The 12,776-nt window shown below is 43.4% G+C and overlaps 1 long non-coding RNA gene across 1 annotated transcript; it reads right to left on the bottom strand.

Moving 5' to 3' along the window:
- Positions 1-3,355: 3,355 nt before the first annotated feature.
- On the bottom strand, positions 3,356-3,744 carry LOC109945533 (uncharacterized). The gene is made up of 3 exons (XR_002268748.1): positions 3,700-3,744; positions 3,510-3,625; positions 3,356-3,446 (listed from the first exon to the last, which is right to left on the bottom strand). It is a non-coding gene; the product is annotated as an uncharacterized lncRNA (long non-coding RNA).
- Between the last annotated feature and the right edge of the window lie 9,032 nt (positions 3,745-12,776).

Below are 12,776 nucleotides of genomic sequence, written 5' to 3'. Positions count from 1 at the left end.
AAGAACTTGGGTACTGTCGAACTTAACATTAAGAACGTGTGTTTTTAAGTTCGACGAGGGCCGTCGAATTTTTTCCCATAAGTTATGTGTCCTGTGGAGGTCTGCGCGAACTGCACAATAAGTTCGATGAACGTGGGTACCCACGTTCTTAACCTTAAGAACGTGGGTACCCACGTTCTTAACCCTGCGTGGGTCTACAAGGACTGCACAATAAGTTCGACGGTACCCACGTTCTTAACCTTAAGAACGTGGGTATCCAGAAAAAAATAAAAAATACAAAAATGAAAAATTAGACACACATAATATCACATGCAACACAATATATCACATACAATACAGATTTCAAACACATTGATATATGTTCATATCACAAATTCACACAAGTCCAAATATATAAGTTCACAAATTCACATAAGTACAAATACATAAGTTCACAAATTCACACAAGTTCACATCCATAGTTCACATTTTTAGTTCACAAGTTCAAACATTAACTCCATCGCTCTCGATCAGGACATCGGATTGTTGTTCGTAGCTCCACCACTAGAATTGAGACATCTGTCCGCAAAGTCAACGTGAGGGGGAGGAGTCACTTGATGAGAGCCGGAATCCTACAAAATAAACCAAAATTCTCATAGATACACAACTGGCATTAAATCACATGTACACAAAGATATAGGAAAGCATGATGAACACAAAATGTGGCTTCCATATTTGTGCATGAACATGAACATGAGAGTGAAAATAGACTTCATTTCAAGAAGCAGCACCGTGTTATTTAAAATGATGCATCGTGCAAAGGATCCGCGATGTTAACTATCCAAGAAACTACTTTGGAAATTCAGACTTAGACGCTATTCCAAATCTGAAAATTCAGAATTGAGCCACCTAACAGTCCAAAGCATGTCACAACAAAACACCTCTCACAACACTAAATTCCAGATTCACTAAAGCATGTTCAGGTTAGTTTACCTGACAGAATTCAGAAGTTAGTGTTGAACTGAGCACCAAACTAACCTGACAGAGAGTTACTCTACCAACACCTCAGCTTAAAACTTCCTAGAGCAGGCACAAAAGATCTCCAAAACAGCTCTCACAACACTAAATTCCAGATTCAGTCATTATTCACAATCTGAAATTTTTAGCACGCTGTAGCTCACGCTGTAATATGTTGTACAATATCCAGACTTGCAAGTATGTCCACTAAGAGCTTGATCAAACGCCAGATGTACAAGCAGTAGTGGACTAGTCCCAAAAAAAGTCCAATTTGTAGCAAATAAAAGTAGCAAGCAACATGAATCAGGAACGTACCGCTGGTGATGGAAGTGGCTGTGTTGGCCATGGGGGCGTCCCCAAGGCCCCATTGGATGTGTAGGATATCCCTATGGTGGTGGCGGCCAATATCCCATACCTGGTTGTGGAGGAGGAAGAATCTGTCCTCTAGGGGGCATCGACCACTGTATGTCCATCTGTGGGTTTCCTTGTCCAGTCTCAGAACCCTATAACCAAATAAAACGATGCATGATTATAATTGTAAATGAAAGTAAATATACTACAAAACTATACCTGTGTTTCATTGGTGTTTGGGGTCTGTCCAGATTGTGACGGACGGGTGAACTGGGGTCCCATTTGAGATCCCATCTGAGCACTATACATCTGCAAATACAATAAGCTTGAGTTTTATTTTAAACTAATGTATATATAGAGTTTATACTAAACAACTGAATTCTGAATCCGATGGAAAACATAAAGTGCATTGGAACGTGTAGGATTAGAGTGGTTGATAGATACAGAAGAAAGACAGAGCTAAAAAGCACTCGCGCCACCATAGTATGTATGTTCATATCACAAGACTGTCTGGAATGCCTCAGCCTTTTCTGGTTTTTCCTCTTCACGTGCAGCAAGCATGACCTGTGTCAAAACTAGATCAAGATTCAAGATCCAGACCACAGATTTGCTTTCACCCCCTATTACCATCATAAAAACCTAGTGACAGAGGAAAACTCAAAGGTTTAACTAGTTGCACTGAGACTGGATATGTCCGGTGGCTGACACATGTGCAAGCAAGCAGCCCACCGTCCATTCAGATTAGTGAGCAGCCATTGTCTGCAATTTAGTATCTCACAGTAAGCATAATCTGTGTGCATGCTTTTTTTTCTTTATTTCTAAAACCAACAAATTATATACATTTACCAGAATCTGTGTCACCAAACATTTTGTCTTACTTTCTAGAGGCACTACTGTACTCTGAGAACAAGGGCACTAGGACAAATTTTGCACTTGGACAAATTAGCCAAGCGTCATGTCTAAACATCTGTTTTTATCCACCCATTCGGATAGACCATTTTTAAAAAAAACTTGGATGTAAAAATGTTGTAAACGATGGGATGCTAGCTGATGTCGAAGTTGGTTACAGCATGTCTGAACATCTGTTTTTATCCACCCATTAGCTGATGTCGAAGTTTAGCTTAGAACTTAGATGTAAAACTTCTGGCTCATTTGACAATTGAGATGCATGGATTGAATAACTCACACATGGGATGGTAATCTTATCTAGCACATGCATCATAGAAGCCACAAGCAAGTTACCAACTGAACCATGAGTTAGGCTTTACCAACTGAAATCACAATTCACTGATGCAGGCAACTAGCAGATGACAGAAATTGCGATTACACATAACACAAAAATCAGCTAATCAAAAAAGCAAACAGGAAAAGCCAAAATAAAAACGTACGTCTAGACAACAGGATGGAAGAATCAAAGCCCACTTCACCACACACTGGAGCTAGCTAGCTAGAGCCAGGTACACCAGAGTGGTAAGCGGGGCCGGCCGGCCACGGAGAGGATCTCCTTGCCACATGACGACACCTATGATATCTAGGCTAGGGGCTGCAGGGCTTGGGGAACTGGTAGCCAACGTACTTGGCCCTGGCGTTCTCGCACTTGGCCGATGTGCAAAAAAAACATTGTCTATTTTTTTCTCCATACATATGACTACATAGTATGTATGTTCATATCACCATAGTATGTATGTTCATATCACACGACATAGTGTTTTTGGTGTCTGGAATGCCTTAGCCTTTTCTGGTTTTTCCTCTTCTAATATAGTCAACGTGAGCTACAATTCAGACTGTGACAACCTCCTAAGAAATGCAGAAATCACTCAACAATTGACCAGACCGATTTTGGGTTGTCTAAGGCTCAGAGTGAGTTAGATAAAAAAATATGGGCAGATTCTGAGCGGATTACTAAAATTATTACCTGCATCAGCATTCCCTGCATCATTTGAACTTGTTGAGATAGTTGTTGAACTTGTTGTTGTTGTCTTAGTTGCTCATCAAGCTCTCATTCCCTCGAAGTTGAAGTTCGAGATCTACTCCCCACCGAGGAAACAGACCGACGACCAAAGCTATCGCGACTCACAACCCCATCACCGATCCCCAACCTAGAAACATCACAAGTTATGAACCAATAGTTTTTATATATCACAACTTTGATCTTATCATACCTCCCATGTGGTAGCCCACCACCAGCAACATATGCTGCATCCGGATCGAAAGGTGCCTCCCTCCAATCTAGATCATCGTCTCCTGCTTTCCTCCTAACCTCCTCGGCATAACGAGTCTACAAAACAATTTATGTTAATTATAAATGAGTCACAAGTTAATTAAGAATAGATAGTTATTATTTACACCTACCAGCTTTTCTGTCGCGCTGTCGTCACATAAAACTTCTGGATGCTCTGGATCTGGACCTCGGTGTCCCTCCATGTAAACGTCAATGAATCGGGGTTCAACACCATCATGAGCCTCCTGCAGTAAGAGACATAATAAAATATACAAATTTGTCTGAGGGAAAAAGACTAAATGTTACTTAGCTCGTCATACCATTCGTTGTGATTTCCCAATAAATCCATCTGCTCCAAATCGATGGAGGCCCGGTTTGCTCTTCTGGTTCAAACGATTTCTATCTGAAATCACTTTGTACTCATCTGAGGCCCAGTACTCGCAGAGCTTGACCCAAGCTTCAGGATGAGCAGTGAGCCAGTCCACTTCACTTTGTTTGTACTCCTCAGCTGTCAAGTGGATTTCACATGCCTGCTTGTTGGTCATTCTTTGACCCTTCACTTTCTTGAAGTACACGGTAACAACTTTGACCCGTGCATCTGACAATGAACCATTTATAACTTTTCTAGCAGCATAGTGGAATACACGTTTTGCATGTTCTTCGTTCGCTGTTTCGTCCAATCTAAATTGTTCCTGCAAAATGAAGAAGCAATTAAATTCATTTATAGACGCCCACGGTAAGTAAATTTAAAAGAAATAATAAACTCACCCAAAACGATGACCACACTGCGTCTTGGTGAGTACGGTCGGGTCCATATGGTTTGAGGCCCTAGTGAGCCCAGTGATACACCTCTATCTCTGCCCCGTTGAATTGTACCACCCCTGGATATTGAAAACGAGCTATAGATCCCAGCACTGTGTTAACTGGTGTCCGGTGACCTTTGCCACTCCACGCCACCTCCACCCAGCTCCTCTCTCCTGCAGGGTTTATGACCCTACGTTAGTCCAAGGGTTGTGTCGGTGGAACTCTAAGGGACCGCCGAAACCTACAAAATTGTAAATTGTGCACTGGTAATAATATCAATCCAACAAAAAATAGAACTCATCGTCAAAATAAAATTACCTGAAGTTTGTTGCCTGTGTCGTTGTAACAACCTCGTCATCGGCCTCTCCATCGTAGTCCTCCCCATAGTCATCATCATCACGCATCGGTGAACCTTGGCGTGCCAGCTCGTCCTCCTGCCTAGGTGCATTGTGGTCTGCAGCCTCGCGCGCTTGCTCAAATGCATTGTGGTCCTGCTCTAGCATAGGTCCACTTGAGCCTATCGCCTCACGCTCCGGCTCAAGTGCATTGTGGCCTGCCACCTCGCGCTCTTGCCCAGGTGCACCTTGGCCTGCCACCTCGCGCTCTTGCCCAGGTGCACTATGGCCTGCCACCTCGCGCTCTTGCCCATGTGCACTATGGCTTGCCACTTCGCGCCCCTGCTCCTCCATGCAACCAAGGAGCTGCTCTAGCCGTTGCCTCTTGACGCTGTAGAGCCCTACAAACATAATCAACAATGAGATATATCAAGTACTCGAAAATAAGGTGATAATACTATTACATACATAGAAGAAAAGAAAATAAAACAAATTAAATACCTGGAACAACATAGAGGATGTATCCCCACCACCTGAACCCCTAGTCGACCGTGACCTCGAGGAGTCACCACAGTCTCCGCGCTTCTTCCCTTTGAGCTTGTCCATGACCCTCATCATCTGCACAAATTTCATTACAATAATTTAATTATATATACTTTTAGTATTGAAATAGGAATGCATATACAAGAATTTATATATATATATACTTTTCAAAAATCATCGGCATCAGAATCTGCTTCAGCAACACGCTGCTCAATTATTTCAAGTCTTTGTTGTTTTTCAAGAATTCTCTGTGACCTACGAGTCCTTGCCCTAGAAGGACCTGATTCTTCTACCATCAAATCTATGGCGAGACTAGCTACTTCATTGATCCCTAAATCCTCAGATATAGTAAATTCTCTATTTTCTAACTGATCGCCTTCTTCTTGATAAATATTAACAGAATCATCATCTTCGTTATTTGTGTTGTAATAATCATATCGTAACAGATGGACTTCAGGTTTAATTTTGTATACAACCCAACAAGACTTCAAGTTTTCATGAGGATATGTTAGATAGTACACCTGTTGCGCTTGATGTGCAAGCACAACATTGCTATAATCGCTGCCTTTAAACCATGATTCATGCTTTACCTCCACAATTCCAAATTCATCCTCTCAGGTTTGTTGAGGATCAAACCATTCACAATCAAATAACACAAACATGAACTCTTTGGCCCCACCAAGAGTGTACTCTGTTATGTCTTGAAGAACACCATAATAGTCATGAGTGCCTCCGTCTGCATTTGTGGCAGTTGCTACTACTCCACTGTTTGTCGTGGCTGCCTGCGGGCGGATTTTTTCTAATTTTGATGTTCGAAAACGGTATCCATTAATATCATAGCGGCTATATTTTCTTGCTTTCAACTGACCATGTGATATCTGTCGCAAATCATCCGAGACTAGAGAGTCAAGTTTCTTACACTACATAGAGTAGAAAAAAGATATAGGTAAATAGCAAGTCGTATGTGCAAACTAAGTACACAAAGGAAAATTATAAAGAGATAATTACATGCTCGTGGAACCATTCAACGAAACATGGACCTCCGTTCATTCCTTTCATACGTAGATTATCCAGTTTCTTTGGTGTAGGTTTGTGGCCAGCTAAATATATGGAATCAAACATTTCAAAGTATGGATCAAGTTCCTCCATGTTGGTGTACAAGTAGAGCATGGTGAAATTACGCTCTCTTATGTCAACATAATGTGCAGTAGAAGCCCCGACCCCTTTCCCCTTCTAGAGAAAAACACTAAGGTCGGTCGAAGGACCTTCTTCTTCTTCAGTATGATACCGTGTTGACTGAGCATTCACGTTGTTAGTGTGTGATAAATACTGACTTCAGAAGATTGTGATCTCTTTAGCTGCAAAGGCCTCTGCGATACACCCCTCAACCCTTGCTTTGTTCCGCACAGTAGCTCTAAGTTTTTTCAATTCTCTTTCTTGTCTATACATCCATCGGAACTGCACTGGTCCTCCTACCAATGCTTCATAAGGTAAGTACACTAGGAAATGTTGCATCACATTCATAAATCCAGGTGGAAATACTTTTTCCATCTTGCATACAAGCACCACGATTTGTTTCTCAAATTGAATCATCAATTTCTTTGAGATATGCTTAGCACATATATGTCTATATATGTAACTAAGTTCAGCAATCATCTTCCACAAAGGAGGCTTCAAATAGCCACGGAACATTACCGGCATAAGTCTTTCCATCAAAATATGATAATCGTGAGCCTTCAAACCATTTAATTTATTAGTGTCGAGGTTAACAATATGTTTTATGTTAGCTGCATAGCGGTCTGGAAACTTCAACATTTTCAACCATCTAAATACTTCTTTTTGCTCTTCCGGCTTTAGACAGTATGGAGCTCGTGGTGTCCTCTCCTTTCCATTAGGATTTAATTTGACCTCAAGGCTAGGGCGATCGCAAAGATTAGCTAAATCTTTCCTGGCATTGATGTTCTCTTTTGTTTTACCCTTAATGTTTAGACACATGCTTCTGATGCTTTCAGCAACATTGCGCTCTTGGTGCATCAAATCTATGTTGTGTGGTAAAATCAATACCTTCGCATACGGAAGTTCCCAGAGAAAAGAAATATGAGTCTAGTTGTGATCTTGACCATAGCCTTCAAACTCATGACCTTCTGCAACCCTTTGAAGGGCACGATGTTGTATCATGATATCTTCACCCATTAAACGTTTTGGTGGACCGTCTTTAACTTTTATGCCTCTTCTAAATGACTTTGTATCATTTCGAAACAGGTGATTGGATGGAAGAAACCGTCGATGACAATCAAAGAATGAGACCTTTTTACCATGCTCCAATCAATATGCTTGTGTGTCCCCCATGCATGTGACACCCCATGTGTCAATTTCACGTTATGTCGGGAGATTTGTCCCAATCTCAGATGCTCAGTGAAAATTTCTATTTCTCGCTCACGTATGTATCTGATTATCCAGACTATTCGTACACATTTCACCAAATTCGGAGTTATTCAGTCTCACAGAAGGCCAAACTTGGAGCATGTTAAAACTTTTATTTCTAGGCACGAATGCAAACTCGAAAATCATTCTTGAATTATAAACCTCATCTGAAGCTCATTTAATCAAACGCTCGACAGTTGCTAGTCGAGCTGTGTCTGAATCCGATTCCTTGGACTTTGATCGATGTCCGACTATTCTAATCCAAGTCCGTACTCTCACACGGAATACTCAATATGTCGTCCTCTAATCAATTCTTATCCGACTCGGCTTAATACTTCTGTGTCTAATCCGATTTCAAAAACCAACATCGGCGACGATTTTTAAATGTCGCGATTTGTCTCTTCCAATCATAAATTTGAAAGTCGGTCGTATCCCGAGACAATTTATTTTCGGATCATGCGTAGGGATTTGTTGCTGAGCGAAGTCAAATCAAACTCTCGGTCGAGTTAATCGCCCGATCTTCCAAAATCTATTTCGCTCTGTTCTCCGTAGAGATGAATTCCGCAGGAGCATTTTTATTCTGGGAAATAATTAGCGTTCCGATAATCCGTGTTTGATCAAAATGCCACAAAATAAAATGGAATATAATTAGCATAGCCAATTTAGTGTATTGGGCCAAGCCCAACCCAGCCCATTTGGAACCCTAACCCTAGCACATGTCTATAAATATGGACCCCTTCCCTTGCACTTGGTCATTTTTCACTCCCACCCCTATTCTTTTTTAGCTGCCACTCCCTTTCTCTCTTCTCCCAGCCGTCTCTTCCGTGGAGTCTTCTTCCCCAACGCGCAGATCCCTCCCTGGCCGTCAACGGCGCTCGAGCTCTTCCCCATGGCCGCGAGCTCTCCCCTCCTGCTGCTCGACGCCCACTGCTCCTTCTCCCTTGCGCAGCAGCAGTCGGCACCCCTTCTCTTCCTCCCTGGTCTCCACGGCAATCAGCAGGGAGCTTGATTTCTTCCCCATGGCGCAGGGACCTCTATCCCATGTCTGGCTTCCCTTCTCCCCCTTGGCCGTGGTTGGACCTCTGCCCTCTCCTAGCCAGCACCCTCCCCCTGTTCTTCCCTGCTCGGCCAGCAGCCATGGCCATGGCGTCCAAAGCCCATGTTCTCGGCGCCCTTCTCCACCCCTGGTCGACCTCCTCTGCACAGCGACCTTCTCCCCCTCGGCTCCCCCATCCGAGCACCCAAGCAATGCCTTTCCCTGCCCCTCTCTGTCCCCAGCGACAAACAGCAAGGACTCCCTCTCCTCCATAGTGCAGCAGCCCTCCCGTTCGATCTCCACTCCCCTCATCGCGTGTCATCGCTCTCGTGCTCGCTGCACAGCCTCGCTCGCGACGACGTCGACCCCCGGTGAGACACCCCGCTCCCTTGCTGCTATCACATTTTTTTGTTTTGTTTTTGTGTTCTCGATAAAAATGTTGAACCGTTGTGTGTGTCTAATCGCAGCTAGTGGTCGACGCCGCGCTTCACGCTTTGCCCGTTCGACGAAACGCCAAGCCTTATGGACAGCCCATGTGACTAGCCTCGATTCGTCCAGGTTGTTCACTTGGTAGTTTGTGGATTAATCTATTTAAGCTTTGGTCGATGATGTGCATGTGTGTATATGTGTAAAAAATTGTTTTGGTATGGATTGAAGTTTGTGGCGAAAGAAAAAGAAGTAGAAAAGAACTCGGATGTTTTTTATATTTCGATAGGAATATATGTGATGTGTTGTTTGACGCGAAGACTAAGTTTAAATAAATAAATGCGGATCATGTTTTAGGGAATGCATCGATAGGTGTCTACGTGAAGAGTGTATTTGTTTTATGCATGTGATCGGTGATTGTGATAGTCGATGCAAATGAGGGTATGATTAGTCATGTTGGAGTCACTTGTGCGGTTGATGTCTTGTGCGTAATATGGGGACACGTATTTGTGTGTGCCGTGGTGTATTTTATTAGTGGTGGCGTAAGATAATTGATTGAGGAGTGCGGGTATATGCCGCATTATGGTTATACTCGCAACGAGAAAGGATGTATGTATTGTGTAACACGACGCTTAGATCGCTATTATATAGTCGTGTGAAGTATGCTCATGATGGTCGTGTGATTGAGGAGTGATGTAGTGGCAAGCGAGAAGTAAGTTTGGTTTTTTTTCAAACGGTTAGTGGATAGTATCTATCGGTGTTGTCATGATTTTTGTTGTATGGCAATCTGATGCTTCGCTTTGTCAATCATCACATTCCATGCCCATGGGATAAATAAATGTCTTGTTGATCGATTAGATATCTTGTATGAGCGTTATCGCAGCCCAATAATTATTGGAGGCGAGTAGCGTTCATAAGTCAGTCCTTGTTAAAAATGGAAGAACAATCCGATAAGATGTGCACCTAAGTGCTTTAGGTCCCTCAGTAGCAAATGTAATCTTATGGAATTTTACGCCATGTGTTAGTACCTCTATGTTAGACCCCAACAATGTGCTATTTTAGTGACTTGTGTGTTATCCAATTTAAGTTGAGAAATGGTTAAGAGAAGCTAATTAATCTGCTCCCACCCATATTTTGAGTCACAATGTCTAAAATGGTTTGCTAAGTTTTATACTGTGTTAGCCAACTCCTGTTACGTAGGAGTCAATTGAGTTAAGTGATTGTTATATATATATATATGTTGTGTCTCGGATTGCGATAGTAATAGGCAAGCCGACGTGTAGGTTGTATAGCGGCCTATGTTATTGCTTTGGTTGACCAACTTGTTAGATGGTTTGGTTAAGCTCATAATCACGATGATTTGCTTGTTGTAGTCTAAATGCGTATGGTTATGGTCGCGGATGACAAGTATTAGTGATCATGTGATGTCTAAGTTAAAATGCACAATATTGAGTGAAAAGCGCTTCGATATACATATATGCCAGATTTGATGATTGTGGTGAATGCGTTGATTAATTGTGTATGGTAGTTCTAGCGCACGAAATAACTTGTATAAAAATTAGTAAGTCTACTTGTTAGTTCTCACTTGGTTATTTTAACTCTAACAATTATCAAAGTGTTAGAATAATTCAAGTATCTAGAACGCGGCGATTCTTGAATTGTATAGGAGCTGAAATTTATTAATTGCTGTTTTGGACTGCACGCAGTGATTTCCCTGTGCTCTATGTTTGATGAACTAAATTGTATTTTCTGTAGTTATGTGCTATAGAAAAGTGGGAAATAACTTTATTATCTTGCTGGTGTTAAAATTTGACAGCCATAAGTCTGATCGTTTAGGAGTTATGTTTTTTACAAATTCAGTAACTGAATCTGTCCAATTTCTGTACAGATTTCAGAAACTGCATTGTTTGCTCAATTTAATGTTACAATCTGTTCATGGTCGTTATAATAAAGTTGTAGATTCTTTTGTTATCTTGTTTGTGTTAAAATTTCGCAACCATAGGCATGATGGTTTAAGAGTTATGAATTTTATAACTTGGTTGCTGTGTTCTGTCCACTGTCAGAACAGATTTCGAAAACTGTAATGTTTGATTTGATTAAACCTGGAATCACTTCTTGGTGATTATAAAATTTATGTAGTACTTTTGCTATGCTTTCCAAAAAGTCTTGGATCACTCTTTTTGGTGGTCTAAAGATTAAGTTATGGATGTTTAAAGTGTGAAGACTGAATCTGTCCAGTTCTGGATAGCAAAGTCTTCTAGTGTCTTTTATCCTTAGTTAAATATTGAATCACCTTGAGATGTTTATAAATGATATGTAGACAATTTTATTACCTTTACAGAAAGTCTAGGATCACTTTGTTTGGATGTCTGAATCTTTATTTGTGAATTTTTGAATTTGCAAGTCTGAATCTGTCCAAATCTGGACAGAGCTGCTGTGATTGCACTTTTTGACCTTGCTGTTGGAATGCGAACCCATAACCCTAAACAGGGTTGGGAGTGGTATTAATAGACTTAGTAAAAGGGCCAGGCCCATTACAGTGAGGGTGAGATGGTAATTACAAGGGGAACACCCCAAACCCTAGACGAGTAGTCTAACACCCCCCCGCAGTCACAACTCTATCCTGTACAGATGTTGAGACTGGATCGAAAGTCTAAGAATACACTCGACGGTAGCCCCTTGGTGAAGATGTCGGCGAACTGCAGAGTGGTGGGGACGCTGAGAACCCGAACGTCATCGGCAGCGACACGCTAGCGGACGAAGTGCAGGTCGATCTCTACGTGCTTCGTGCGCTGATGCTGCACGGGGTTGGTGGATAGGTAGACCGCACTGACGTTGTCGTAGTAGACGAGAGTGGCGCGCTGAAGGGGACTGTGGAGCTGGCCCCACCAGGAGGCCTCTACCACACCGTTGGCCACGGCACGGTACTCGGCCTCAGCGCTGGAGCGAGAGACGATGGGCTGCCACTTGGTGGCCCAAGAGACGAGGTTGGCGCCCAGGAACACGGCGTAGCCGGAGGTGGACCGGCGCGTGTCGGGACAGCCAGCCTAGTCAACGTCGGTGTAGACCACGAGCTCCGACGTCGGGGATGGGTGGAGTAGGAGGCCGTAGTCGAGGGAGCCCCGGAGGTAGCGCAGAATCCGCTTGAGCGCAGTGAGATGGGGCTCCCGCGGAGTGTGCATATGCAGGCACACCTGCTGGACGGCGTAAGCGATGTCGGGCTTGGAGAACGTGAGGTACTGGAGCGCGCTGGTGTGGCTCCGGTATGACGTCGCGTCGGCGACCGGAGGCCCGTCGTCCTCAGAGAGCTTCGCCTGAGTGTCGACAGACGTGGAGTAGGGCTTGCAGTCAGACATGCCAGCCCGCTCCAGGATGTCGATGGCGTACTGGCGCTGGTGGAGGAAGAGACCCTGAGGCCGTCGTTCGGCGGTGATGCCGAGGAAGTGGTGTAGGGGCCCCAGGTCCTTCATCGCGAACTCCCGCTGAAGGGCGACGATCGTGCGGTGTAGAAGGTTGGCGGTGGATGCCGTGAGCACAATGTCGTCGACGTAGAGCAGGAGGTAGACGGTGTCGTCGCCGCGCCGGTAGATGAACAGGGACGTGTCTGACTTGGCCTCGACGAAGCCGATGGAGGACAGGT

The sequence above is a fragment of the Zea mays genome, chromosome 4 (assembly GCF_902167145.1).
Source record: "Zea mays cultivar B73 chromosome 4, Zm-B73-REFERENCE-NAM-5.0, whole genome shotgun sequence".
Classification (NCBI taxonomy): Eukaryota; Viridiplantae; Streptophyta; class Magnoliopsida; order Poales; family Poaceae; genus Zea; species Zea mays.
Note: the sequence above shows the minus strand (reverse complement) of the source record. Positions and strands in the feature narration are given on the sequence as shown.